The 19,963-nt window shown below is 37.0% G+C and overlaps 1 long non-coding RNA gene across 1 annotated transcript in view; it reads right to left on the minus strand.

Annotated features, from left to right (window-relative positions):
- Positions 1–19,963, minus strand: part of LOC128648718 (uncharacterized) — a 56,853-nt gene that overhangs the window by 34,848 nt on the left and 2,042 nt on the right. The window contains exon 2 of the long non-coding RNA XR_008400617.1: positions 19,598–19,660. This is a non-coding gene — a long non-coding RNA (uncharacterized LOC128648718). The remainder of the gene's footprint in view (positions 1–19,597; positions 19,661–19,963) is intronic.

Here is a 19,963-nt window from a genome sequence, read left to right on the forward strand (position 1 = left end):
TTTACACATTGAAAACTATGTCCCTTTAACTGTTAGAGTGGCCGTATGAATATCCCAGGAATTCTATCTTTTAATTACCATACACTACCATACACACTTTTGTTTCACTGTTTGAAAACTATGATGTTCTATTCTGCTTTTCTTCTTAAATATCATGTTTAGCTAACACCGATATATATTAGTAATTAAGCACTTCATTGAAAAAACTAAAATCCTACAATAGAAATGAACTAGAACCAAGTAACAATGTAATTTCTTGCAGCCAGATTACAAGTTTTGCGTTATGGCTGGCTTGCTAATAACTTGCAAGTTATTTTCACCGCTCACCTTTAATAGTGCTGATATTACAGGTTTGCAAAAACCCGGCTTGTGCAGGCAATATGGTTGCATTGAGCTCCATACCGCACCCAAATATAAGCTGTGTTTTGACGTGCTCGTGCATGATTTCCCCATAGACATCAATGGGGAGAGCCTGCTAAAAAAAAGCCTAACACCTGCAATCGCGGAGCGTAAAGCTCAGTAGCGCAGCCCTATAGATGTCTATGGGGGAAAAAATGTATGTTTAAACCTAACACCCTAACATAAACCGTGAGTCTAAACACCCCTAATCTGCTGCCCCCGACATCGCCGACACATACATTACACTTATTATCCCCTAATCTGCCGCCCCCAGTGTCGCCGCCACCTATATAAATTTATTAACCCCCTAATCTGCCGCCCCCAATGTCACCGCCGCCACTATACTAAAGTTATTAACCCCTAAACCTCTGGCCTCCCACATCACTAACACTAAATATATTAACCCCTAACGTAACCCTAAGTCTAACCCTAACACCCCCTAACTTAAATATAATTAAAATAAATCTAAATAGCCAATAGGATTAAGCTCGCATTCTATTGCCTGATTGGAATAGCCAACAGAATGCAAGCTCAATCCTATTGGCTGATTGGATTTTTTCCCTCTTAATTCCTATTTGACGATAGAATTCTATCAGCCAATCGGAATGTAAGGGACACCATCTTGGATGATGTCATTTAAAGGGAAACTTAATTCTTCAACAGACGTCGGAAGAAGAGGATGCTCCGCGCCGGCTGTCTTGAAGATGGACCCGCTCCGCGCCAGATGGATGAAAATAGAAGACATCGTCTGGATGAAGACTTCTGCCAGCTTCGATGAGGACTTCTGTCAGCTTGGATGAAGACTTCTGCCACCTGGATGAGGATGGATGTCCGGTCTTCAAAAACTGTAAGTGGATCGTTGGGGGTTAGTGTTAGGATTTTGAAGGGTTTATTGGGTGGGTTTTATTTTTAGCTTAGGGTTTTGGGCAATGTAAAAGAGTTAAATGCCCTTTTAAGGGCAATGCCCATCCAAATGCCCTTTTCAGGGCAATGGTTAGCTTAGGTTTATTTAGATAGGATTTTATTTGGGCGGTTTGGATGTGTGGGTGGTGGCTTTTACTGTTGTTGTTTTTTTACAGGTAAAAGAGCTGATTTCTTTGGGGCAATGCCCCGAAAAAGGCCCTTTTAAGGGCCATTGGCAGTTTAGTGTAGGCTAGGGTTTTTTTTTATTATTTTTTTTGGGGGGGGGGGCTTTTTTATTTTGATAGGGCTATAAGATTAGGAGCAATTCGTTTTTACTTTTGATAATTTCTTTTTTTATTTTGTTTAATTTAGTGTTTATTATTTTTTGTAATTTAGAAAAATTTATTTTGTTAATTAAATTAATTTAATTTTATTGTAATGTTAGGTGTTAGTGTAACTCAGGTTAGGTTTTATTTTACAGGTAACTGTATTTATTTTAACTAGGTAGCTAGTAAATAGTTAATACCTATTTACTAACTAGTCTACCTAGTTAAAATAAATACAAACTTACCTGTGAAATAAAAATAAAACCTAAAACCTAAAAGATAGATACAATGTAACTATTAGTTATTTTGTAGCTAGCATAGGTTTTATTTTATAGGTAAGTATTTAGTTTTAAATAGGAATTATTTAGTTATTAATAGTAGGTTTTATTTAGATTTATTTTAATTATATTTAAGTTAGGGGGTGTTAGGGTTAGGTTAAGGGTTAATAGGTTTATTATAGCGGCGGAGTGGGCGGACGGTAGGCCTGTCAAAAATAATCGTTTTGACGATGCATCGCGATGCGGCATGAAACGATTCTGCATCGATGCGCTGAGACGCGATAATCGATTAACGTTACCCACGTGACCAGCCTCCAGGAAACGTAAAAGAAAGTGCGCGAAAGTGCGCGGTACATCGTTTTGACGTCACTGACGTCACGTCACCCAATAAAGCAACATGGGCGCTCATGGGCGGTCTCTTGAAGTGCCGAAGTTACGCAGTAGGAGCAAAGCAGCAAAGCAGGAGTTTGTTGCCTGAGATTGATGATGATACACGGCGGTATACTACAGCTACACGGCGGGCTCATTTTTATTTTGTGGGAGACAGAGGAGGAGACCTATGGTGAGAATTAGACTAACTAACTGTTTGTTTAGTTAATAGTTACCAAAACGTTGTACATTTTGCCAATGCCATGCCATAATTGCCATTGCCATGCCTGCCTATTGCCTCAACTGCCTACTACTTGCCAATAGGTAAACTAATTATTAACTTACTTAAAGAGCAAATCAATAAGGGGTACACAATCACATTTATTACACAATAAGGGGTAACAATTAAATACTTGCCTTATTTACTTAACGTAGTATGCTGAGCTGACTGAGGCTCAGGCTGCTGCATAATTAATTGCTGCATTATTGAATAATATTGCATATATAAAAAATGTATTATAAATAAATATAGTATACTATTATTGTCTAATAATGTCTCTATTAGTCTAATCTGTATCTATTATCTACATGTTTTTCACATGGATGGATGGCCTGGTCTGAAGTTCTAATATTTTAATAATATATTAATTCAAGAAAGTGCATGCAATTTTAAACAACTTTCCCTATTATATAATTTGCTTATCCTTTGTTGAAATGCATAGCCTCCTCCTTGTGCACAAAGTATTATATACTTAGTAAGTAATGTGTGTGCTGTGCGCAATGCATTGCTAATATGTCATCAACAAACGATATCTGAGAAGTATGAAGCAAATTAAATAATAGAAGAGTTAGTTATGATGTTTATTTAAAATTGTATTCTCTATCTGAATCATGAAAGTAAATGTTTGGGTTTTTGCACCTTTAAGTGTGTAATATATTACAGTAACTGTGTCAGTGAGTGAGTGATGTCCCCTGCAATTATCACAATGCAATTTGTTTTAAAATTTATGTTCGCAAAATGTATGGCATTGGCAAAGTAGTTGAAGTTACTAGTACTTGTTGATTTTACATTTGCGGCTTGACATTTTGACAACTGGAACTTAGTGTATTTTCTTTTTTTTTTAACACTGACAGAGTTTGACGTTGACAACAACATCATCCGTCACATATGTACATGTCATGCTAAAATGACAGAGGGAGACAAAAAAGATAGAGAGATAAAAAATGCACCTAGCATTTTAAAAGCAAGCATCTGGGCACATTTTGGATTTTATGAACATACTGGAAAGCACGAATTGGACAAGACACACGCGGTTTGTAAAGCCTGTCACACAAAAATTAAATACCTAGGGAATACTACTAACTTGAGAAATCACGTTAGACGTTTTCACTCTGAGATGCTAACCCCTGCCGCTGTCGCCAGTGCCACTGCCAAGGAAATAACAAGACTAGCTGAAGCTCATCAGCCAAGAATTGATGCAATGCTGTCAACTTTGCCACCCAACTCTGAAAAAGGGAAGAGAATAACCAAAGCTGTGGCAACTTTCATAGCGAAGGACCTACGGCCTTACTCTGTTGTGGAAAACCTTGGGTTTCGCAACCTGTTGAAGACACTAGAGCCACGTTATAAGATCCCGTCACGCAATCACTTAACAGAAAACGTTATACCTGCACTCTACCAAGAAACAAAAGCTCAGGTAATTGCATCAATGAGCCAAGCCAGTCGAGTCGCACTAACGTGTGATTCATGGACTTCAGTCACGACGGAGTCTTATGTAACAGTAACTGCACATTACATTAGCAAGGACTGGAAGATCTTGTCGCATGTGCTGCAAACGAGAGCAGTTTATGAGTCTCACACGGGTTCTCATCTGGCGGAGCTACTGTCTCGTGTCGTGGAAGAATGGCAGCTGTCCGATAAATCTGTAGTGCTTGTGACCGACAATGCTTCGAACATGATTGTTGCTGCTCAAGTTGGAAAATTCCCTCATGTAAAATGCTTCGCCCATACACTGAATCTCGCATCCCAGCGGGCGCTGAAAGTGGCCACGCTCTCCAGGCTTTTAGGCAGAGTGCGACGAATATCAACATTTTTTCACCGCAGCACTACAGCAAACCACTGTCTGAAAGAAAAACAGAAATGTCTTGGCCTGAAGAATCATAAGCTAATAACTGATGTGACAACAAGGTGGAACAGCTCATATGACATGGTCGAGAGGTTCCTAGAACAGCAACCTGCAATCTGTGCCACATTGTTGTCTCCAGAAGTCAGAAAAAGTGAGTCAGATCTCTGCACTCTCAACGAAACAGATGTGTCAAATGCAGAGGATGCTGTGAGTGCATTAAAGCCAATGAAAGATGCAACCACACTGATGTCAGAAGAGCGCAATCCAACTGTTTCTCTCATTGCCCCTCTAAATGCACAACTGCTCCAGAACATGACAGACACCATGGGAGACACACCCATGATCCATGAGATCAAGAATGCCATCAAAACAGATCTCCTGAAGAGGTACAGCAGTGAGGCAGAGAAGAAGATACTTTATACAGCCTCTGCCCTGGATCCTCGTTTTAAGGGACTGCCTTTTATTCTCACAGAGGAGGAGAGATTGGAGATATACAGAGGAGTGACTGAGGAGGCTGCATCCTTGGAGGTAATTTTAATTGCATCATGTTTCTTGAATAGATGTGAGCTGTTGTATGCATTTATTTATGCATTACTGTCTCTCTGAGCACACACATAGCATTAGCTGGCTGGCTGCTCGAGGTAATAATGAATGCTATTTTTTCTATTCTTTTGTTCAAACACAGATTGAGTGTACTAGTACAGTTACATCTAGGAGGACAAACGTGGATGAAGTGCCACTGCCTGAGGGAAAAGAAACTCTGGAAGAAGAATCAGCCATCGAGGAGGATAACCCTTCTCCTCCCAAAAGAAAGTCCACATCGCTTCTCATGACTTTGCTGGGACAGTCTTTCACTGACACTGAAGGTACAATAGAACCCAAGACCCCCTATGCCAAGGCTGAAGAGGAAATAGAGAAATATTGTAAAGCCCCATCTCTGCCTCTCACTGAAGACCCTTTGAAATGGTGGCATGTACATGAGGTCATATTTCCCCTCCTCTCTCATTTGTCAAAGCGATACTTGTGTATCCCAGGTACAAGCGTGTCTGCAGAGCGGGTTTTCTCCACTGCAGGAGATGTGGTAACGGCTAAAAGAAGCACCCTCAAACCAGAGCATGTGGATCAACTAGTGTTCTTACAGAAAAACCTACATATTCCATAATTCTGAGTAGTGATTCAGGTTTATAATATTAATATTTAATGTTTTTTGGCACATCCAGAAGAAAGTGCTGTGTGCCCCACTGCCCAGTGCAGACTACTGTTAAGTTATTTTATATTTGTTACTGTTATATAGCTTATAGCTTTTTGAAAAATGAAGCTTAAAACCTTGAGTAAATCTTTGTTGGATCACAAAATATACTAGTACACTACACGACACGACCGACCACGTCACTCTGTCACAGTCACACACACACACACACAATACAAAAGAAACAACACACAACTGCACACACCTCATGTGTGCGTGTCAGTCAGTGTCACCCTTCACCATGATTCACTCTTTTTATGATGTGTGTTTTTTTTGGTATTGTTTGACTGTGTGTGACTGTGACTGTGTGTGTGTTGTGTAACAATATATTTGTGATCCCATAAAGATATTGATAATCAAAGTTAGTAAATCTAGTAGTTCAATGCTACTTCTTGTATAATGTCTATTACTACTTCTAGTGTTACTGTGATGTTTGCCAATCAGGAAGTGCTCTGTTTTGTAGATGTTGTGCTATTGTTACAGCACACCCCTGTATTGTTTGCAATGCAGTGAGTGCATAGTGCACACTGCATAAGGGATTATTAATATTATTCATTCACACTAAAAAATTGTCTATTTTAAATAGACCCTTTAAGAAAGATATCATATGTTTTTGTTTATGATCCCAATCCCAAATGCCATCCCACCCACTCCCAGGCAGATCTGTAGGGGTTAACCGAATATAACCAACCAGTTAACAATAACAATGTGTGTACTGCAGTGTCTAACTGTCTCTTTATGAGTGTGTGAGTGTGTCTGTGAGTGAGTGAGTGCCAGTTTGAAAAGTTTGTATGTATCTCATTCTCTATGAGTGTGTGTGAGATGAGTGTATTAACTGCCTTTGAATTTTTTTGTTTGTATGTGATTGTGTGTCTGTCCCAGTGTCACTGTCTAAGTGTCTATGAGTGTGAGTGTGACTGTGGCTGACTGTGGTGCCATTGAATGTTTTTGTTTGTGTGTGTGTCCCACTGTGTCTCTAGTGTCTGAGTGTCTAGTGAGTGTGACTGTCTAACTGTCTATGAGTGCACTATGCAGAGAGTGAGACTGAAGCCAAACCCCACTATAGGGGAAAGAAAAGCCTTGAGTAAACCTTGAGTAAATCTTTATTGGATCACAAATATACTGTACACTACAGACAGTACAGCACACACACAGTGCCACACACAACAGCACAATACAAAAATAAAGCACACACACCTCAGGTGAGTGGCGTGCCACCCTTTCTTCACCATGATTTACTCCTTGATGTCTGTGTCCTTTTTTATGTATTGTTTGTTTGTGTGTGACTGCTGTGTACTGTTCAGTGACAGACTCAGTCACTATTCAGTTGTGTGTAGTACTGCTTTAACAGTAACTAATAACTAACTAATTATATTTGTGATCCCATAAAGATAATATAATCATCAAGAAGAAACTGTAGTTATAGTAGTTCAGTTCAATGCTACTTGTTTTAAATGTCTCTCTCTCTAGTACTATTGTAAGTCTGTAACTGTGTAAACTAATTGTATATGTCACAATCACATGTGTGTTGTGTGCACACTCTGTGCTGTGTGTTGTGTTCCAGATTCTTCACGTGATGTTTGTTTGCCACAAATTGACAGTCATGAAGGCACAGTGGACTGCACCTGTAATTTTGTACCTATAAGGGATTTATGTTTTGTTTTCTGAGGACAATTTTCACACAAATAAGGTATTATGGTGGTAACTTAAGCTTAACCTATCTATTTGGGTTTTAATTTAATGTCTATTATATTATTATTACTAAGTAAGTAAAGAAATTAAATTAAAACCAACATAGATAGGTTAGACATTTATTTGTTGTTCATGTTTCTTTACAAGTGTATAGTGTACTACTTACTAATATATAATATATACATTTAAATATTTTCTTTTACTGAAGAAGTACACTGTGAGCACTGCACTTTTTACACTACGTACTCTGTAACTACAGTTTGATGCCATAATATTGTTTCCAAACCAATACAACAATTGCCATTTAGTATTTACTGTTCTATAAACTGTTGTTGTCTGCTGTGTTCAGACTTTGCCACAGGAAGAGTGTCCTTTTTTGAGCTAATAAAATAAAAAAAGAGTTTATTTCAATACTTTGACTTCTTGAATTTTTTTTTCTGAAAAATTTAAAAATTGGGCAGAAATAGTGCAGTAATCGTGATGCATCGCGATGCATCGTAGAATCGAATCGTATCGAATCGTTACGATGATAATCGTAATCGAATCGAATCGTGAGACAGGTGAAGATGCGCAGCTCTAGCGGACGGCAGATTAGGGGTTAATTATTTTAAATAGTGTTTTGATGCCGGCGGCGGTTTAGGGGTTAATAATTTTATTATAGTGGCGACGATGTCGGGGAGCATTGGAATAGGGGTTAATACATTTTTTAAGTGGCGGCTATGTCCAGAGCAGCAGATCAGGGGGTTAATAAACTTATTTTAGTGTGTGCGATGCGGGAGGGCCTCGGTTTAGGGATTAATAGGTAGTTTATGGGTGTTAGTGTACTTTGTGACAGTTTAGTTATGAGTTTTATGCTACAGCTTTGTAAAGTAAAACTCATATCTATTGACTTTAGATGGTGGTACGAATCTTGTCGGTATAGGGTGTACTGCTCACTTTTTGGCTTCCCAGGCAAAACTCGTAATACCGGCACTATGGAAGTCCCATTGAAAAAGGACTTTTTTAAAAGTGCGGTACTGACGTTGCGTGACGGCTAAAAAAGTGTGCGGTACAGCTATACCTGCAAGACTTGTAATAGCAGCGGTAGGGAAAAAGCAGCGTTGTGAAGCATAACGCTGCTTTTTTACTCAAAACGCAAAACTTGTAATCTAGCTGAAGGTTTGCAAAACAGGACCAGTTCAGGAATACATAATTTGCGGCCAATTAGTGAGATTAGTTTGTGCTCTGATCTAACCAATCACGGTGTAACATGTAAAATGGTAAGGTACACCTTACCATAATTAAACAGATATGAAATAATTTTTTTCTGCTTCCATGATTCAGAAAGAGCAAACAATTTTAAATAACTTTCCAATTTACTCCTATTTTAAAATTTGCTTCATTATCTTGGTATCTTGAAGGAGAAGCAATGTACTAAAGACAGCTATGTGAGCATATTGAGTGAGCCAATGACAGGGGACATATCTGTACAGATAGTTCCGTTTAGTGATTTGATGCTTCTGATTAATGTTTTTCAGCAATCAATACCAATAGAATGAAGCAAATTAGATAATAGAAGTAAATTGGAAAGTTGATTAAAATTGCATGCTCTATCTGAATCACAAGTTCCCTTTAAGTATGATGAATGTAGTCGGACTCTCTTTTGGGGTACTGTACAAGCAGTTTTAGATCTATTTTATAGCTAAAAGAAGCAAAATAAATAATTAAAGGGACAGTCAAGTCAAAATGTAACTTTCATGATTCAGATAGGGCATGCAACTTTCCAATTATCTATCTTTCTAAACAATAAAAATGTTGGTGTAGACTGTCTCTTTAATGTATAATGATATGTTGACTTACTTTGCTTCATCAAACATTTTATACAATACTTTTTTTTAATATAATGTTCTATTAAGATATTTAATACATTTGATGAAAGTTTTCTATTTTCATATCTAATCTCTTTTATCCCTTCAAGCTTTACATATTTAGGTAATTAACTCTTTGTATTAACTAGTATTACTTTCCATACTAATGTTAACTATTTTTAGATGGGTTTTTTTTCCACATTATTATTAGCTTTAGTGGAAGGCTTTGAGCCTAAGAGGGACATGTTATACAATATGTTGTAAAGCTGTCAGTCTGGTAATAAATTATATAAAATCACTGTTTCAACCAAAACATTTGTCCCATTTAACCCATTAGCCTGCAGGAAGGGCTGAAATGGGTTGCAGTCCTTTTTGGCAGTCAAGTCTTTTAGGAAAATGTTAATTCTCTCCTATATTTTGTGAATCCACCTCCTTAATTTATGCAGCATCTTAAAAATAGTTATGCAGCCACAGTGGTAACTATTGCAAGATTTGCATTGATGAATGCATGCTTGCAACCCACAGCATCCTGACAGTAATGCCTTTACTACTGCAAACTTAAAGGGACACAAAACCCATTATTATTTTTTTTCATGATTCGGATAGAGCATGCAATTTTAAGCAAGTTTCTAATTTACTCCTATTATCAATTTTTCTTTGTTCTGGGTCAGCACCTGGGTAGCACCTGCTGATTGATGGCTAAATGTACCCACCAATCAGCAAGAGCTACCCAGGTGCTGAACCAAAAATGGCTCCTATGCTTAAATTCTTGTTTTTTCAAATAAAGATAGCAAGAGAACAAAGAAAAATTGATAATAGGAGTACATTAGAAGGTTGCTTAAAATTACATGCTCTATCTGAATCATGAAAGAAAAAAATGTGGGTTTAGTATCCCTTTAACTGGACTGTGTAAGCCTCATACTTTTAATCATGCATTGGTCAGTCATTAAAATCATTCATACTCATTTTTATAACACAGGGATATTAAAGTGTCAAATAAAAGGCTACTTGGTCCAAATCGGTTTAGCTTTAAACAATCTCCCTTTTTTAAATAAAATTAGATTAAAATTAACATATGCCTGCTCCTGGTTGGCGTATTGGCCTTATCCGTATTTGGAGCAACTCAGGAGTATGCTGAGTAGATAACTTTAAGTATTTAACCCTTTTGCAGGGGATAAGTGCGTAGAAGGAAAAGTTCATTACATTGAAAATAAAACAATCAAACAAAACAGAGATTTTTTCTTTTACACTTGCATTCTGTGTGTTGAAAGTATATTAGAAGGCTGCAATGTGCAATGTGAAGAATCTCTGTATAACAGAGCCACTATTTGCCTCTAGAACAGCTAAAAGGGACAGCAAGCACCTTGTAATTACAAGATATTTCTGTTATGTTGCTATAAAATAACATATCAGCCATGTCTAAATGTGTTTAAAGGGACATTATACACTCAGTTTTTCTTTGCATAAATGTTTTGTAGATGATCTATTTATATAGCCCATAAAGTTGTTTTTTTTAAAAAAATGTATAGTTTTACTTATTTTTTAATAACATTGCTTTGATTTTCAGACTCCTAACCAAGCCCCAAAGTTTTATGAGAATACCGTCAGCTACCTTCTCCAGCTTGCTCCTGTTTGTGTAAAGGGTCTTTTCATATGCAAAAGAAGGGGGAGGGTCTTATTTGCCACTTGCAGTGGGCTTTCCAGCTACCTTTTCAACAGAGCTAAACTGAGAGCTTCTAAGTAAGTTTTTAAACAGTTTTATACTGGAATTTTATATCAGTATCTGTGCATCTTATTCTTTATAGTAGTGTCTATTACATGTAGGGTTGCCACCTCAGCCATGTTTTCCTGGACACTTATGAGTTACACATGCTGCAGGGTGTGCAGGTAGGAACATGTATTGTGCTGTTCATCAGCACTATTCATGTGATATTCAGAACCACAATACATGTTTCGTCCTGCTAACCCTGCAGCATGTGTAACTTATAAGTGTCCAGGAAAACATGGCCGAGGTGGCAACCCTAATTACATGCAGTTATATGAAAATGAGTATATACTGTCCCTTTAAAACAAATTAACATTAAATTTGCTGTAATTGTTTTTCAATAGCCAAACTTTAATGGGCACTTGTCACATTGTTAGTATACAATGCATTGTTATGCAGTTGTTATCAGTTAAAGCCAATTAGGTTTGGGTATATAGCAGATTTAGCCTTGAGAAGACAGCAGGGTGATTTTCAAGTTCTGAGAATGACAATGAGGGTAAATAAATAATAAAGATATATTGCAAAGTTGCTTCATTGTGCATAACAAAACAGTTTATATATAAAAAATAAATAAATGGGTTTACTGTCCCTTTAATTCCTACAGGAATGCTGTCCTGATCAGAGTGTGATGGAGTATGAGACCTTTCCTCAAGAAGAAAAGCCTGTAACAATCCAGAAGTTCCTGTAACCTTTAAGTGATGTTTAGGTCTGGTGATCAATGAGGCCATGCAAAGTGTTTGCCTTCATCCAGGCATTTATTAACCCTTTAACTGATCCATTTCCACCCCTGTGCTATGTTGTTTTGGAGTCTTAGTGCTGATCCTTCATTCATATTGTAGCTCATTTGTAGTGCGTAACTTACACAAATGATATATTCTTTTTCATTCTTATTTTAAGCAGAGCCAGGAGATTCAAACCACACCATTATTTTATGCATATATGATGACACGTGAGACATATACGAAAATGCATATTTTATTAAAATATATGAATAAATAAGGTTTTTGTGATTTGTTTTTTTCTTTAAACTCTATTGTAAAAAAAAGAAGTTACCCCTCTATAAAAAAGGTCATTTAGGTACATGTATATAATCTTGATCTGCTCATAAGAACCCCCATGAGCCTCTGCTCAAATGCACAGTTATTCAAGTCAGGTGATCACTATAACCACAGTGATCACCTGGCTATTGAAAGCTATATGACGGCATGTTTTTTTAAGAGTGACTTCTGGGTTTCAAAACAAGTGGTCTTGGGAATACCTAGAACTTTTGAATGAGTTTCTAACAGGCCCATAGAGACCCCCTTCCTACAATATATGTGTGGAAGGTTTATTTTAAATTTTACAACATTGTGCTTTAACTTTTTACACCCAAGCTACCGTTTGCCAGAGCAGGTGATTGTGGGTTTCTAGGGCTTTGCTTGTCGTACTGCACAACGTATATATACGTCTGAGCTGCAGGAAGCTCCAGCAGTCTGGGCTGTTATTGTAAAGTTTAATGAATAAGAAAGGTAAGTATTTTAAAAAAGAAGCTTCATTGTAAAGTTTTAAGAATGAAAGTGTTTTAAAGAGTAGTTTTAGATTCCGGGCACATATTCATTAAACTTTACAATAACTTTCAGTTACAGCCGAGAGCTGGAGTTCCTGAGCACCAGGCATCTGCCTGCATATGGTAAAGGAGCACAATCAGTGTCACCGTCTGTAACGATCCTCTTGGTGCCGGCGGGAGTTGTGGGAGGGAATCCGGAAGGTGGGTGGGCAGCACAGCAGCGGAGGGGGGGAGGGAATAGGGAGTGAGAAGGTCCTACAATACAGGGGGGGGGATAAAGGAAGAGAGAAGGAAGGGGTGCTATGCTACAGAAAAAATGTGGGGTGCGAGTGTGGGGGGTCCTTAACTAATATTTGCGGGAGGTAGGGGGAACACTATACTACAAAAAATAAAAAAAGTACAAACAATAAAAAAAAAGACTTTTTATAGGTACTGGCAGACAGCTGCCAGTACCTAAGATGGCGGACATAGTTAGAGGGGGAGGGTTATCCTACACTGCAGAAAAAAAAATTAATAAAAAAAAAAAAAAAATGCCTTAAAACTTAATTTTGGCAGACTGTCTGCCAGTACCTAAGATGGGGGTGATCAGTGGGGGTGAGGGAGGGAAAATAGCTGTTTGGGAGGGATCAGGCAGGGATCAAGGGGGGGACGTGTCATGTGGGAGGGCATGCTCTACACTAAAGCTAAAATTAACCTAAAAATTACCTGATTAACCCCTTCACTGCCGGGAATAATAGAAGTGTGGTGCGCAGCTGCAGTTAGCGGCCTTCTAATTACCAAAAACCAATGGAAAAGCCATATATGTCTGCTATTTCTAAACAAAGGGGATCCCAGAGAAGCTTTTACAATCATTTGTGCTATGATTGCACAAGCAGTAACAGTGTACTGTATTGTTTCTTTCCTTTAACATGTTCCCAATGATCCATTTCACCTGCTGGAATATATTGCATTGTTTACAAAAATCTAATTTACCTTTCTTGTGTCATTTGAAACAGCAGCTTTTGCCTGTTGTATTCCCACCAGAATATTCATACTTAAGTACTGGTTATAGAAAACATATGTAAACAATAATGTTTATAAATAATCACTCTCCCGGTGGGTGGTGGGATAGAGATAATAAAATGTGCATTTTCCATTGTTCTCATTGTGTATAAAGAGATAAGGAGGATTTTGTGAAAATACAAAGAGATAAGCTAATGAGTTATGCTCTCCCTGGAAGCTCAGCCTATTTCATTGGGTTCTGGATTCAATTTCAAAAGACAAATTTTTATAATACAAAAATAAACCTAAAGGATCAATTCCTCATACATTTTATACTCTACGGCTGGTATAACAAGTCATTGTACACACATTAAGGGAAATTTTTTTTACAGTACACTGTCTCTTTAAGCTCTCTGCAGTAGCCCGGCACTTACAAATTGCCAGGGCCTGCTGACCTCACCGCATCCCCAGATGCAATGCCAGGCTACTATACCACCAGGGATGAGAGGGTAAGTGCAGAAGGGACCTACACTGAGTTTTGAAAGTGCCCCACCTCCACATGACTACACATGGTTGTTTTCTAAGCTAAAAGCATTGTGCAGTTGCCGACCAAGTGTTGTCATCCACAGTTAAGTGGTTAAACCCAGATTAAATTTGTTTAGCCGTGTATATGGGTGTATTTTCATTCTATAAAATTATCTCATAATTCTTGGCCTTTATGTGGCTATGAAAACCTAAACATTTCAATAATTCTTGGCCTTTATGTGGCCATGCAAACCTAATCATTTCAATAAAATGGCTGCCCATACCATCATGGATCCTCCACCATGTTTAACAGTGGCCAGTTGACAATTGAGCTTAAAGGCATCCTTTGGCTTTCTCCAAAAGTAAACCCATCAGATGTAGGAAATAGGGTGCAAGACGACTCACCAGACCATATTAGAGCTTCCATTGTTCAGGGGGTCAGGTTCTGTGTTCCATATTCCACAGTGTTCTCCTCAGAACCTACTTAATGGATACACCACCCAGCTGATTTTACTTACCAACCAATATTAAGCTAAGGTTAGCTGATATTAAATATTTTTTCAATGTTTTTGCACAGATTATACAGTGTGTGTGTGTGTGTGTGTGTATATATATATATATTAGGGCTGCACGATTAATTGCGGATGCGGTTTTAAACCGCGATTAATCACCTCGGATTTAAAACCGCACGAATATGCGGTTTTAGCCCTGCCCCCTTTGACGTCACCTATGACGTACAGGAGGGCCGCCGACTTGCAGTGCCCGCCTTGCGACATTAAGCCGACCTACCAGGGAGCGATGTGACTGATGCGGGTTACAGGGAGGGGGGTGCGCAAGCGCGTTGTGGCTGATGCGGGTTACAGGGAAGGGGGTGCACCGGGACTTATGTGGGTTGGGGGATTATGGTGTTTGCAGGCGGTGCGGTGCTTATGATGTTAAAGGGGGTGCTTATTGGGGGGGTTACAGTGGGAGCTGATGGGACTTATGTAGGTTACACAGGGGGTGCTATTGGGGGTTACATTGGGAGCTGATGGGGGGTTACAGGGGGTGTGGGGTTACAGTGTGAGCTGATGGGGCTTATTTAGGTTACAGAGGGTGGCTTATGGGGGTTACAGGGGGTGCTGACGTGAAAATCGCGACCCCCCCATATCGCCTATGCCCTAATATATATATATATACTGTATATATATATATATATATATATATATAAATATATACACATACATACACACAATGTATCCTGTTACATTAATGGTTTATTATTTTGGCTTTCTTTCTGAGTCCTGGGTTGTGTGGTGTATTATTATGTGTGTGTGCCCTTGGTCACTGACTGCCTAGTTAACATTTTATTCTATTCTTATACTACATGCTGCTAAGAATGTCTCCTTTATTTGTTTTATAAACATTGATTGTGGTGTCCCATTTCCTGTGTTATCTTCCCCCAAAGGCATAATAAAGTTGACTATTTGTTGACTATATATATATATATATAAATATCATATAAACTGCATGATATTACTATTTTACTGATTAATTATATTTGTTGTTTAACACATTTATGTTTCCAGATAACATGGGCAACTTGTGTTACCTCTGTAAGGAAATGCAAATAAGATTGCTTCCTGATGCTGCATTTCATTCAACTGTTTAGTTATATAGAGTGGCTTTAAAGTGTAACCATTATCCCTAATCACATGGGTTTATTTAAAACAAACATAAACATTAAAAACGGAGGTGATTGGGGAGGTGGGAAAGAAATTGTGAGAAGATGAAATATAGCACTTATATATTTGGATGGTATTTTAAATATGTCAAGGAGTGTATATTCCATGTATTCATTTTTCTATAAACAGACTCATTATAAAAAGGGAAAATGTAAATATATGAAAGGATACACAAAAATAAGTAATTATATATAAAGTTTTGGAACTTATTGTTTTACCTCTTATTGATCCAGAGACAAGAATTATGGAACTGCAATTTAAAGTAATATTTTTTTTCCTGTGACGCTTGGGTTCACTGTCATTAAAAATGATCAGCTTTAATCTGATTGACTCAATGGGCAAGAAGCCAATTATAATTAAATTCAGAATACCTACTGTGTTTGGTGGATGTATTGTGTAGATCATACAACCTTCAGATGACGAAATAACTGGAGATGTAACAACGCATCTCCAATTGAAATATGTCATGCAATACTTAAAGGGACACTGAACCCAAATTTTTTTCTTTCGCGATTCAGATAGAGCATGCAATTTTAAAGGGATACTAACCCCAATTTTTTTATTTCATGATTCGGATAGAGCATGCAGTTTTAAGAAACTTTCTAATTTACTCCTATTATCAATTTTTCTTGGTTCTCAAGCAGTAATGAAAGGTTAGGAGCCAGCCCATTTTTAGTTCAGCACCTGGGTAGCGCTTGCTAATTGGTTTGCTACATTTAGCCACATATCGGCAAGTTCTACCCAGGTGCTGAACAAAAAATGGGCTGGCTCTAAAGCTTACAGTACTGCTTTTTCTAATCAAGATAGCACTAAAACAGAGAAAAATTGATAATAGGAGTAAATTAGAAAATGGCTTAAAATCTCATGCTCTATCTGAATCATGAAAGAAAAAAATTGGGTTTAGTATCCCTTTAAGCAACTTTCTAATTTACTCCTATTATCAATTTTTCTTCATTCTCTTGGTATCTTTATTTAAAAAAGAAGGCATCTAAGCTAAGGAGCCAGCCAATTGTTGGTTCAGACCTTGGACAGCACTTGTTTATTAGTGGGTGAATTTATCCACCAATCAGCAAGAACAACCCAGGTTGTTCGCCAAAAATGGGCCGACATCTAAACTTACATTCTTGCTTTTCAAATAAAGATACCAAAAGAATGAAGAAAATGTAATAATAGGAGTAAATTAGTAAGTTGCTTAAAATTGCATGCTCTATCTGAATCACAAAAGATATAAGATATAACTCTTATCTCAGTGTAGCATTACATGCTAATTTGAAATGGCAAAATATCTGGAGCCTAACTGTATGATACCTTAGTGCAACATAACACATATAATATATAGACAACATATAGAAATCAGAATGTGTGGTTTTGGGAAAAAACAATAAATAAATATAAATATATATATATATATATATATATATATATATATATTTAAAGGGACACTGTACCCAAATTTTTTCTTTTGTAATTCAGAAAGAGCATGCAATTTTAAGCAACTTTCTAATTTACTCCTATTATCAATTTTTCTTCGTTCTCTTGCTATTATTATTTGAAAAAGAAGGCATCTAAGTTTTTTTGGGTTTCAGTACTCTGGACAGCACTTTTTTATTGGTGGATGAATTTATCCACCAATCAGCAAGGACAACCCAGGTTGTTCACCAAAAATGGGCCGGCATCTAAACTTACATTCTTGCAGTTCAAATAAATATACCAAGAGAATGTAGAAAATGTGATAATAGGAGTAAATTAGAAAGTTGCTTAAAATTTCATGCTCAATCTGAATCATGAAAGAAAAATTTTGGGTACAGTGTCCCTTTAAAGGGACATGGAAGACAATTGTATGCTATTGCCTTTTTTAAATGGTGCCCCAAGAACACATGGGAATTGATTATTTTATGCCCAGTGCATGTACAGTATGTATGTAGAACCCCCTTCTCCTCCTGTATTATATCAAGCTCTGATCTCTTTATATAGAAAATTTAAAAAAAACATAGTGTGCATTAATTTGTATATCTTACCTTTTTTCTGTTTTCTTGTTTTTTTTTTACTATCTTTAACTATACAATATTGTCTAATTGTCTATTGCCAAATTATTGATTTACCAACATAAGTGCAATCTAATGGAAAGTAATTATTCTGTACTGGCATAATATAAACAAATGATTTATGAAATATAAACCTGCTGATAAATGAGGTACAGTGATAACAAATATTTACCTTTCCTTCTTATTGTGAAGATATGTATCCATACTGTGATTTATAGAATAGACTCCAAATAATATGTCACACTGCCTGTGTTTTCTCAGCTGTTTGCTGGCAACAGTAAAGCAGGCAGTTGCCAATACCAGCAAGAGAGGATACGTAGGGAGTTCGAAATGAACACTACAGTATAAGTTTTAATTTAAATGTAAAGCGCATTTACTTAAAGGGACAGTCTACACCTTAGTTGTCTTAAAGTCTTACCTTAGATTAAGCTGCAAATAGTCTCCTGCACCCCTTTCTATATCATGCAGCAGGAATGGTTAAAAAAAGTTATTTTAAAATTATTATTGTTTCTGGCCAGTTTGAAATGGCAGCCAAGCTCCACCCACCGATGACATCACAATCTGGGCTGCATCTATGCACTCTGCTGAATAGCATTGCCAGTCTGCTGAATACAACTAGTGAGCCTTTTGTGATTGGAAGCAATATGCAGCCCAGATTGTGATGTCATCAGTGGGTGGAGCTTGGCAGCCATTTCAAACTGGCCAGAAACAATATTCATTTCAAAATAACTGTTTTACTGTTCCTGCTGCATAATGTAAAGAAGGGGTGCAGGAGGCTATTTGCAGCTTAATCTAAGGTAAGACTTTAAGATGACTAAAGTGTAGACTGTCCCTTTAAAGGGACAGTAAACTCATGGTTTAGATAAAGCACTCAATTAAAGAAAAGAAAAGAGATCCAATTCCGTTTTGTAATAAAAGTAGTTTTATTAGTTTTTATTTTCTTATTATCCTTTGTTGAAGAGTAAACCTAGTAAGGATCATATGAGATCAGGAACCTGCATGTGTCTTTAACAGCTTTGTTTGAAACAATGTGTGTAGCAATGTTATACATTGTTGCAATCACTGGTGCCATAGAGTGCAAAAGACACATGCCCGCTCCTGAGCTCCTATGAATCTACCTAAGTTTAATTCTATGCTTTATCTAAACCATGAAAATGTACTTTTGATTTTAATGTCTCTAACATATTTAAGGCAAAAATAATAATAAGTAAACTTTTGACATATTTAACTGCAGCTCTTTCATATGCATGACAGCAAATATTAGACTTCAATGTCCTTTAAGGTATTCCGTAGAGTGAATATCATTATTTCTATTAGAAACTGGAAAGTGCTTTAATGGAATATTAAAATGCCTAACATATATATCTAAATATGTTATACAAAATTAAATAAACCTAAACATCCTAAATTATTATGTATAATAATATTTTTTTTTATTTGATAACTTGACATAAATTCTATCACTGAAAGAGTTAATTGTCATAAATTACCCAGTATTATATTATCTTTTCATAATACAATTATGTTGAAACTGGTATTTATTTGGCATGTGGTTACTTAATATTTATGGCGTAATGCAACCATATTACCAGCTACGATTATGTCATTTAAAATGTAATTCTTCTTTTTTGCCTGTAGGTGCCCTAGTAATTGATATTACAACTGGCTTCTATGAAAGGGAGGAGCTTAAAAAAACCATACAGCAGAAAATAAATCAGTGGCACTGAAAATAGCCATTCACATTCACAGGCATTATGTGTCCATAAGAGGCTTTGAGTCCTCTAACATAAAATAGGAAAATCTCTCTTTTTTTTTTTCTTACCATTCTAACAATCTGGCAGCAGTCGTGTGACTGCATTGTGACCAATAGCATAAGAAGAACAATCTGTAAAAAAAAAAAAGAGAAAAATACATAGATGAATCATTTTACATAATGTGCATTATAAAGCCCAGATTCTTAATCAGCAACTTTGATGTTATCTACTGCATAATATATATTTTTAGCAGCTTCTAGTAATACTGTCTTACATATATTGTTTATTAATACAGAATAAAAGAGTATATAGAGACAGCTGAGAAGCTAGTGTGTTAATTGCTGTTTAGTTGAAATCTGCGCCAAAGCACCCCCTATTGCATGTCTTTGCAAAGCTCTGATCTATTATTAGCTGCCTTTACAACTTTGAAGTGC

The sequence above is a fragment of the Bombina bombina genome, chromosome 2 (genome assembly GCF_027579735.1).
Source record: "Bombina bombina isolate aBomBom1 chromosome 2, aBomBom1.pri, whole genome shotgun sequence".
Taxonomy (NCBI): Eukaryota; Metazoa; Chordata; class Amphibia; order Anura; family Bombinatoridae; genus Bombina; species Bombina bombina.